Raw genomic sequence first — 11106 nt, forward strand, 5'->3', positions numbered from 1 at the left:
AACGTATATCGAAGCCCCTCTTCATTGGAAGATTTTTTGAATGAAAGTTAAAACAGAGTTATGATGGCCTCTTCCTCCGAAGTGACATTATGTTGATGTCGTCATCTCCACATGGTTCCTCCTAGATGATGACACGTTTCACCCATATTTTTTCCTTTGGGTCCTCCAAAACGCTGAAACTACCTGCCACGTATCCTTGTCCTGCCACATCATGCTAATTTAATCTCCCTTGTAACCTTCCGAGAACCAACTATCTGCTCCTAGGTATCTTCTTCGAAGGAGAGAGAAAAGGTCCCTGGGGTATTTGGATTTTCAAATGTCTTTTGTGTATTTCCCTTTCCTCTAACATTTTGACACTTTCCAAAAGATGCATTTTTTCAGGAGTTCTGAAACTCTGATGTTCTGATGGAAAATGCTCTAAGGTCCCACCTTGTTATGCGCTATTGATCCTTTGGAACACTTGTGACCAAGTGCCAGCCTATATCAGAACCAATTTCATCGAAACCTTTTTTAAAAGAGATTTAAAAGGGTTCTGATGCTACTATCCTCTGATAAAAGTTACTTCGATATGCCTTCCCACCAGTCTTCCTGATATTGAGCTCTGATGTGATCGGGTCCCAAATTTCAACACTTCTCTTTAAACTCAACTTTCCTTTTATCTTTGAAACTTAGGATTTTTGTTTTGGCCTCCTACCTAGACATTTTTCACTTCGTCTCCCCTTTTTTGGCCAACATTTGACCTCATTTGACACAATTCGAAAAAGGTGTGGTAGGTGACAACATTGTCTCCAATTGGGGGAAGTGCCTTGCTAACAAGGTGTTGATAACTTGTAGACTAGTAGCCTTCTATCCATTGGTTATGGAGTCATTTTATTCAAGTATATAAAAACAAAAATAGAAACATTAAAATATTACAAAATTGTTCGTATCTACAATGAATCACCTATATGTACAGTGGGTAAAAGTGAACCTCTTTAGTGATGGAAGTAAAGCTTAAGAAACTGCCCATTCACAGGCATCTCAAGCACTTCACCATCCAAGTTTTCAAGCAAGAAAGTATTGTTCATCTTTCCCTTAGAATTATTGAAAGGTCAAAACCATAAGGGTCCCACCTGAGCACCAAATCCCCTGGCTATAAGGTTCTATCTTTTGCCTTTTTATCAAGCATAACCTTCATCTTTTCTTGATACTGAATCAGATTCTAAGTAACCTCCCCCCTTGTTTCTTGAAGTTATACCAGCTGATTGATCCTCCTGGTTAGAGAATTTCGCTCTTCATCCACATCCTATATTATTTTGGCCACTTCCATTGCTGGTTGTATGGGGAAAATTGCATCTTTCCCATAAAATAATTCAAAAAGAGATTTTATAGTTTACCTCTTGGTAGTAACTCTATTTTTCCATAAAGAAAACTTTAGTTTTGAGTCCCAGTCTTTCTGATTTTCTGATATTGTCTTCTTAAGAATCCTTACCATAGTTTTATTTGATGATTCATCCAATCCATTTCCCTATGGATAGTAGCTAGTGGAGTGACCCACAATGATGTTATACTTCTGGAAGAAGCTCAAAAACTAGCCAAATTTAAAAAATTAAGCATTATCACTGATAATCTTCCTTGGGAAACCAAACCTAGCAAGGATATTCTCCTCCATGAATTTGATAACCGTGACATTGGTTGCATTCCTAGCTAGGACTGCTTCCACCCACTTAGTGAAATAATAGGTGGCCATAAGAATCCACTTGTGTTGACCACTAGAGGGTGTGTGTGCTTCCCCAATGAAGTATAAATGCCACCATCTATAAGGTTCTTAAACAAACAGGGATTAAAGGAATAAGTGCTAATTTCTGCCTTTCAGTAAACATTTAGCACTTCTCACAGGCCCAGACATATGCATGTACCTCACCAAACAACTTGGTCCAATAGAAGCTTACTTTGAGAATTTTATGGGTTGTAGCTCTCCAACAATAATGCCCCCCACACACATAATTATGGAACTCAGGCATCACTTTATGGATCTCTTCTTCAACAAGGCATTAAAAGAAATCCCCACTAGGTCTTTCCAATATAGTTGACCATTTGAAATGACAAACTTCTGGGCTTGTAGCCTCAAATCCCTGTATTTAACTTTATCAAAATTGAATGGAAAACTTAGAAAATGTAAATAGTGGATTATATGTTTATACTAGTGAGACATGAGGTACTTCATTTTGGATGTTCTGTGTTGTGATCTTGACCTTAGTCTGCTTCTCTTCTCTTCGGATTTCTCCTTCCTCTGTCAAAAAATTTAAACCCAAGACTTGGTAGTTTGATTTAGACAATATTTTAGCTAATCCCTGCCCCTTGATCAACTTCTTGGGTTTGATCTTCAAGTCATATTCTTGGATTTTAGTAATCCACTTACCTCTTTTTCCCTCACTATCTCCTTGTACGAGAATGTCTTTCACAACTACTATAGGAACATAAGTTGTTATGCTTGATTGCAAGACATATATTTTGAAGGTCTTCGGGGTCTTGACCAAGTCATATGCTTTCTTCTCCAAAATGTTATACTTTAACTCAGCATCACATAGTACCTGGATGAAAAATGTAATTTGTTTCTCATGCCCTTCATTGTTTTTCTACAATAAGACAACAACTAATGTATGAGGAGAAGAAAAAGAGAAAATAAAAAATGGTTTTAGGTAGTTAGGGCTGACTAATACATGAGCTTCTACAAAGGCCCTTTTGATTCTGGAGAATGAATCCTAAGCTTATTCAATCCATTTTACCTCCCTATCCTTTTTCAACATCCCTCTAATTTCTTTAATTATCTTTTCATAATTGAGTATGAACCTCCTCAAAAAATTGATTATGCCCAAGAAAGTTTAGATTTATTTATTATTTCTCAATAGTGGGATGTTTTTGATGGCTTCCACCCTCTTGGGATCTATCTTCACCCCCTCTTTTTCCGCGATGTGTCCTAGTAGCTTTCCATCACTTAGAGCAAACTAAGACTTCTTAGGATTTAAAGACAAGCCGTGTTTTTTGCATTTCTCAAAAGTGAGTCGTAGATGCTCGATATGATCCTCATCTATTTTTTAAAAAATAGTGATGTCATCTAGGTAAATTACGAAAAAATTATCTTGTTTTCCCACAAATGCTATATCCATTTCTTTATGAAAAGTGGCTCCTATATTAATGAGGCCAAAGGGCATACATAAATGTTCTCCAAGGCATGGTAAAAACAATTTTATTTTGATCCTCAGGATGCAAATCTACTTGATTATATCCAGAAAAACCATCCATCATAGACATATGTGTAGATCCCACCACCTTTTACAAAATGTAGTCCATTTTAGGCAGAGGGTAATTATCCTTTAGTGAGGCCTTGTTCAAATTCCTAAAGTCGATACACAACCTTATTTCCCTGTTCTCCTTTCTAATAGGAACTAGATTTTCCACTCAATCTGAATACCTCAGAGGCACGATAATTTTACCTTGGAGAAAATTTCTCACCTCTTTCTCAATTGATGGAAGTAACAAGGGGTTAATTTGCTTATGCTTCTGTTTGTATGGTTTCGCCCCACTCTTCAAAGGAATTTTATGTTGGATGATATTAGTGTAATTTTTTTTAATCATCATAAGGCCAAGTAAACACACCCATATACTACTTAAAAAGGTCTAGGTACCTTTGTTTGTATTCCTTAGGAACTCCTTTGGCCAACTTAATTATTCAGGGATCCTGATCTGAACCAATATTTTAGTCTTCCACCTGTTCTTGAAATTCTTGCTCAGTTGGCTTGGAGGTTGTATCATTTGACTTGAACAATATTTCCAAAGGAACCAAACCTTTGGGGATAATATTACATTTTAATTGTAAAACCGTGTGCGCTTCAATGGTTTCTTCCCACTTGGCCTATTTCTCATCTATCACTTTCTCTTCCTCCTGATCAATCTCAGACTTTGAGAATTCTCCAATGACCTCCATGAAGCGTTTGATTTTTTCCTCATCTTCAAACACCTACTAATACTTAACATTCTCTGATATTGAATCCCTGTATCTGACTTCAATTTAATATTTGAGCAAAGGGTTTGAGGAGGCTTCAAGTTACTGGCAACTACGACTAAGGAATCAGCCATCCAATTTTCATCTCTAAGAAAAAACTAGATGTTAAAATCCATGAAAACATTCTCAATCATATCCCACACCTCATTTCTATAGGGCTTTAGTCTTGAATGTTTAGTTTGGAATTGACTTTGGATTTTTTTCACCACCAACTCTGAATCTCCAAACACTACCAAGCGACCAATGTTGAGATTTCTGGCAGCTTGCAAACCTAGCAGCAAAGCTTCATATTCAACAACATTATTTGTGGCTTCAAACTCCAACTTGAAAGAGAGAGGGATCAAGCTACCTTTTGGGGATACCAACAACACACCTACCCCATTTCCTTCCATGGAATAAGCACAATCAAAGTATATCTTCCATACTTTGTCACACTCCAGTGATTTTTGGTCTAGTCGGACAGAAAATTCCACCCACACCTCATCCATGATTTGATCATCTTCCTCTCATAGAAAACAAGAGAAATGTTTATCTTTACCATACATGGGGGAGTTATTTGAACAGTCGATTCTTGTAACTATCTTCACAAATATTTCTTTCATATATAACTGATGCTCTTCTCCACCAAAAATAGGAATGGTAGCATATGTTAAATCCATTTTAATAGGTCCTCTAATTTTTGATACTCATGATCTAGACAAGAGCATACCAAACCTCGCAGGGATATTAGCCACTACAATATCCATTACAACACTCTTCACAGGGATATGAGCCAAATTGACCACTAGGTATTTAATCAACCCTAGACATTTTACTCTCTTTTTATTTTCAGCCCCAATTGCTCCATAACAAACAATGTCATCAGATTGTGAGAAGCTCTTGAGTCAAGCATGAAATTATGTAAGAGAATTTCATGAATGACAAAGTGACATAGAAATGGGGAGAAGAAGGGTCTTTCTCCTCAACATGAGGTCCAAATACAACCATGGTGATTTCTTCTTGGAGGTTTAGGTTGTCTTGCAAAGGAACTATGGTGGATGGATACATAAACCGGGACACCTGGGCTTTGTAATTTGGTTGTTTCAACAATTTGGTTAAAGGAACATATATTTTGACCTTCTCTAGCTCCTTTTGAAGATCAAAAACAGAAGAGATCTTATCAGCTATGACAACATCAAAATACTCTTTTTCTTTATCACTGACTGGCCTAGGTGGTAAAAGTGATTGCTCTGTTTTAGAGACCTCAAGCTTGTGGACAATGGAAATTGGAGGCTCTTTATTTCTGGGTGAGGCTTGGTCTAGAGGCTTGTTTCCTTTCTCTATTAATTTCAGAGGATTCGAGGGAGAGGATTCTTCATTTTGATCTTGCATTCTAGATCTTTTCCTGGAAGATCTAAGATCATATTTCCTGTGTAGCTGTGCTTGCATGAAATAGGAAAACTACATGCAATATTTTTCGATCTCACCATCATCTAGTGGTGCATCCAAATCATCCCCTTCTACTTCATTGGCCTCTATTTCATTTTCTCCCTCTAAAAGAGAAGAAAACTTATTTTCTTGGACTTCTATTGTTTTGCATTTTCCTTTGGATCATATTCTAAATACAATGGAGGTTGAATGTGATCTTGTTGCTCCCTTCTCTACCTTTGCAAATGTTTCAAAGGAGGTCTTCTATATTGAAGATTGAAACTTCAGTTAGGAGTTGGTTGGCTTTGTCAAGGAGGATATTTATTTTCTAATTTGAGTTTCACAAGCTTGTTAGGCAGGTTTCTTATCATCTTGTTCATTTCCTCGAGTTTCTTCTCTTAAGTTTCCTTTCCCTGGTTTGAGGAACTAGATTCCTATTTTCCCCTTCTCCTATCTCCATGATAAGTTCTCCCTCTCCACTTCCCAGTATAGGTGAAATTTTCTTCAACTTCTAAACAATATATTTGAATCTAGTCTAAGGAGTGAGACTTCCTTTCCCTAAGAGTGAAACCAAATTTTGGTTCAAAGGCCCCAGCAAAAACCACTTTAGCAGCAACCTGTGGAGGTTTGATTTCAGCAAGGAGGCTATTATACAATTAGTTAAACCATTCTATGAATTTTGACATATATTCATTATGTTTCTTCTTCATTTTGTTGAATTCAGTGAGGTTATACCCATGGTCCCTTTTCTTTCCCAATTTTGCATGATTTTAATTCTCTATCTCCTCCCAGGTAGTGATTGAAGAATTTGGTAGGGAATTAAACCATTTCCTGGCTTCCCCATCAAGAGACTAGACAAAAATTATTAAGGTGTTCTACATTGAGATTTTCTGCAAATGCACAAAAGGTTTCTAGATGACTCTGTGTTGAAATATCATCTTCCCCTCTGAACCTTGGAAAGAGCTTGAGATAACCTTCTGGCATACCATTCAAGGGTTGTGGTAAGTCCAATGGCACATATTTTCTTAGGAGAAATCACGAGACAACCATATTGAGTAAGGGGGGTGGTAGAAGATTTACTACAGGTCCTTTCTGAGGGGATATTTGTGTCGTATCTAACTGGATATGGGTTGGGAAATTATTCACACTCTGCGTGGGACTATTTATGAGGATGTATTTAAATTATTCAGCTTCAAGGGAGGTATGAAATTATAAAGGTGCCGAACTGAAAAGAGCTTCTTCATTTTTTACTCTAGAAGGAAATGAGCCAAATAAGACACAATGTTCTTTAGGATATTCCAAGACTTTGGAGGTAGACTCAGGGTAGTTTACCAAAGATTTTTTAGAACTCGTTGATGATATTTTTGTAAAAGGCCTTATGGAATATGGAGTAACAGGGATTCAGATTTCCAAATCTTATGGGATATGATTTTCTCAGGATTGAATACGGGAGGAGATTTTTGTTGGCTTGTATCATAGTGAGTATGAGGTGTTTGGAAAGCCAGGGTGCTCAAACTAAGATTTGGACAATGGAGTCACCAAGGTGAGAGATCTTCAACCAACACTTCCCTTGCTCACCTCATCAGAGGGAATGAAAAAATTGTCATACCCAGGGAAAAATATTCTGATTTGTTCCCCAACAATGGTGCCGGAAGATGTTTAAGCTCCTAGAGACAACCCCCGGTTTGAGGGAAGGGTTACTGCCTAAGACATCTTAGTCTCCCTTGAGAGATAACTCGACGCAGCTCAAGATATGAATAAAAGTGGTTTAGGTGGTTGGTTCAATTTCCTTTCACATAGACAGATTGAATACACACATGAACTATGTATCATTTCAAAGAATAAATGGTTTAGGACTGGTGGGTGACACACAGAGAATGCAACTTAAACTTTTACATTTCAGTGAATATGGGAAGAGGAAAAGTGAGGAGGGAATTTAGTGCAGATGGATGGATAAACACATAATCCTAAGCACCAAATCCAACATAATTGTGAAATAATAAGAGGATGAAATAGAAGAAATTGTGGAGTCAATTTTAAGGTTTCTAGGTTAATATTTCATGAGTACGTTCTATTATAGCATAACATAGTTAATCTTTGATTTCATAGGTATTGTTTGCTACCATATAACATAAGTAAATCCATGATTTATGAGTGAATCTAGCAACTTATATATACACAATTTCAGAGGAAGAGAAACACACATGAAATTACATACAAAAGAGAACACATAGTGCATACCCTAAATGCTTGGAATCACCCAGAATTCTTCCTTAATCTTCTAGATTGAATTACATACCACTGGCCCAAATAGTAGAAATTGTGCAAAAACAAAAAAGACTCATGGAAAGAGGAATTTGGACCAAAATTGGAAGCTCCTTCTCTATAAACAAAACTCGGAACCTCTGTAGAGACAGAATTCGAATCCCTGGAATACAAGATTTGGGAACTTTTAAAATGAGTTTCTTCCCCCTATTTATAAGAAGAGGGGAAGATTGAAACAATAGCTACAAAATATCTCAGTGATGCTCCAGCTGTCTGATTAACTAACTGTCTTGGTATTTAGAGGTTTTTTTGCCCAAATGATTACAACATATTTGATTCCTTCTTCAATATGCAGAAATTACAAAATGACGAAAATGAGAAAATTGAATGATGGAAGTAGCAAAATATCTTCATGTTGTTTCTTGTGATTGCCTCTGATCAAGCCATGTCTTTGCCATGGTTTCCATGTGTAGTTATCGAACGATAAGCCTGTTGCTTTCTCCCTTAACTGCTTGAATTCCCCACTTTCTGGATCTAGAAGCGATCAACTGTAGTGACATTAGCAGTTCTTAGTAACATAGTTGTCGACCCATCCATATTCACACACTGTAGGCCATACTTATCAGACCCAAATACATCTCATAACTCTTATAAAATATTGCTACGAAAACACAGAGTTTGGATCACCCTTAATTCCTCTTACTTAAGCTCCTCAACCATGGGACCACTGCCTGTGACCAAAGGCTTGATGCATAGGCATTGCGATATGGGAGATTTCTATCCTCGTAACTTTATTTGAAATAGAATTCTGAAATCATAAAGTGTTGTTCAAGCTACTTTTCCATTGGCCCTCTTCCTATTTATCCCATGGGATTGGGTGTGGTGACCTTGGGCTCATCTCTTGCATGCTAAATCCTTTGGGCTTCGTGTTTGGTCAATTTAGTGTGATCTAAATTTCTATTTATAATGTCAACCCGGGGTTCGTAAACTGACGAAGTGAAGTGTACTATATGTACTAGATAACCATTTCCTTAGTCTTTTGTCATTTTTGGTTTTTTTTTTATAAGTTTGTTTTTGAATTTATCTTTCCCTAATGTGAGATGATGAAAAGGTGATAAAGAAAGTGAAATATGGATGATTATGGTGATCTCTAAGTGGTTTTCAAAACTTAAAAGAGAGAAGGCTTTAAAATAACTGCAATGAAATCAATTCTTCAAAAGAAATAAAGACATCAAACAATGAACTATGACATCGGCCCAGTATCTTTGTTGCTGAATGAAAATGAAAGTGAAATCTACACTAAATTCAATTAAAAGTAAGAACAACTAGTCCACACTATTTCAACTCTTCAACTCAATCTTCCTTGTGAAAAGATATCATGAAATGTTAAGCAATGTGAAATCTAAAAGAAGTTAAACTGCATAAAAGAAACTAATCACGCTACTTTAACTTTCTTGACCTTTTGCCTTTCAGCTTAATTTACCCTATGAGAAATAGTCATGAACAAGTCAAGCAATGTGAGATCTAAAGCAAACTAAATCAAGCTATAATGAGTGATATTCTGGTTCCTAATAAAGTTATTTGATTATAGAAAGGAACTGTTAACAAATGAATAGCATGATATCTAAGAGCAGAAAATAAATGTACAACTTAAGGAAATGACAGTACTGGAAATCAAACTTCAGAAAACGAGAGTCAGCGACAAAGACAAGATGATCTCGTATGCCAATAGTTATAAAAAGAAAAGGTGAAAAATTGCCCCGGGCTGCCTAAGAAAACCTGCAAAAACACTGATCAGTTGTAACCATAAAAGAGCAGCAATGAAAATGTAAATCAACAGAAATAAAAAAGCTTTGTTATGTACAACTAATATACATGATGAAATAAAATGCAGCATTTAAATGACAACTGTACAGCTAATATACATGAACAGGAAAAAGTAATGCAAGAGTTAAAAGACAACTCTACAAGGCTTCAGTAAGCAGGGGCCCTCTGCCACTTCAACCGATTCAACGAACAGCTACAAGCTTAAGTTTAAACCAGTCTTCTCATATATTAAACAACAACGTAAAAGTGCAGTGGGGAAATACAACAGCTTCGGATTACATTACAAAAATATTAACTTTTACAGCGTTCATGGATGCATTATTTATAAGGAAAGAAAGCTAAACAGATTAACTAAATCTACGCTATTAACCACGCTGCCAGAGACACGTAAATCCTCTTCAACCCGGATCTAGGTAACTGTCATCATGTTTATTAAATCTGAGAGGTATGGCTGTTGGATTCATGCTATTAGGATGTCTTCGTGGCTGAGTACTGTGCCACGTAGCTTCACGTGCTCAAAAATAGAGCTACGCAGAGCTGTGCCACCGCTGAACACTTCCGTTGACTATCCTTTGCCCCTTGTTTGACCGCGGGCTTTTATGGCCGTGCTGGATGATCTGGAGGGACACGATCCATGTCCTTGACTCCTGTAACTTGCCCATGTGGCTCATTTCTTGAGAGGACACCTGTAGCATGGTGTTTGACAAAACGGCTGCGGAATCCTGTGCTGGCTGCAGAAACCTGGGTCAGCTGCGGAAACCTGTATCGGCTGCGGAAACTGAGAAGCTTCCGCAGCTGTCTGAGCAAAATTCTAAACCAAACAACAGTCATCAGCGTAGTTAGAAAACCATGTCAAAAGCTCGTTTTTAAACTAAAATACAATGATTTAATCAACTTGGTGGATAAAATGAGTGGAAAAGAAGGCTGAGAGGGTGTATGGGAAGGTGCAGGTTCGAGGCTCAACACTTCGGTTGGAGGCCTATCTCCCTTTGTAATTCGTGCTTCGCTTTTGGTTCTATGGATGGTCATGACCTAGCACCACCACATACTGTAGCCCCTCTTCATCATAACTTTTCCAAATTTGAACTTACACAGGAGTCAGGATATTCTCATCCCTTATATGACCCATATAACTTAGGTGTTAATTCTTCCCTTGGCTCTGGGTTTTGTGGATCTCTCAAAACCATGTGCCTGCATGTATCAGAAGCCCTCTTGGTTGGAAATTTTCAAAAATAAATTAACATTGGAGTTATGAAAAACCCTCTACCTCCAATGGGCTCATAGCTATCAGTGCTCGACCCCTGGCTCTGCGCCCTTGGTTCTCTTGATTTTTCATGACCAACTTCTAGCATATATCAAAGCCCTCTTCATCGAAACTTTTTTGAAAGAGTTATGATTCTTTCAACCTCTGATATTCCTTCTTAGCACTTAGGTGCTCCAGTCATCCTTGCACCCTTGGTCCCTTTGGTTTTCCATGATCGGGTGCTAGTAAATATCAAAGCCCCTCTCATCGGAAATTTTTTAAAAGAAATAAAAAAAAATTATGATGGCCTCTTCCTCTA

The sequence above is a fragment of the Pinus tabuliformis genome, chromosome 5_2 (genome assembly GCF_031772625.1).
Source record: "Pinus tabuliformis cultivar Carrire ecotype Pingquan chromosome 5_2, CPIR1, whole genome shotgun sequence".
In the NCBI taxonomy this organism is placed as follows: domain Eukaryota; kingdom Viridiplantae; phylum Streptophyta; class Pinopsida; order Pinales; family Pinaceae; genus Pinus; species Pinus tabuliformis.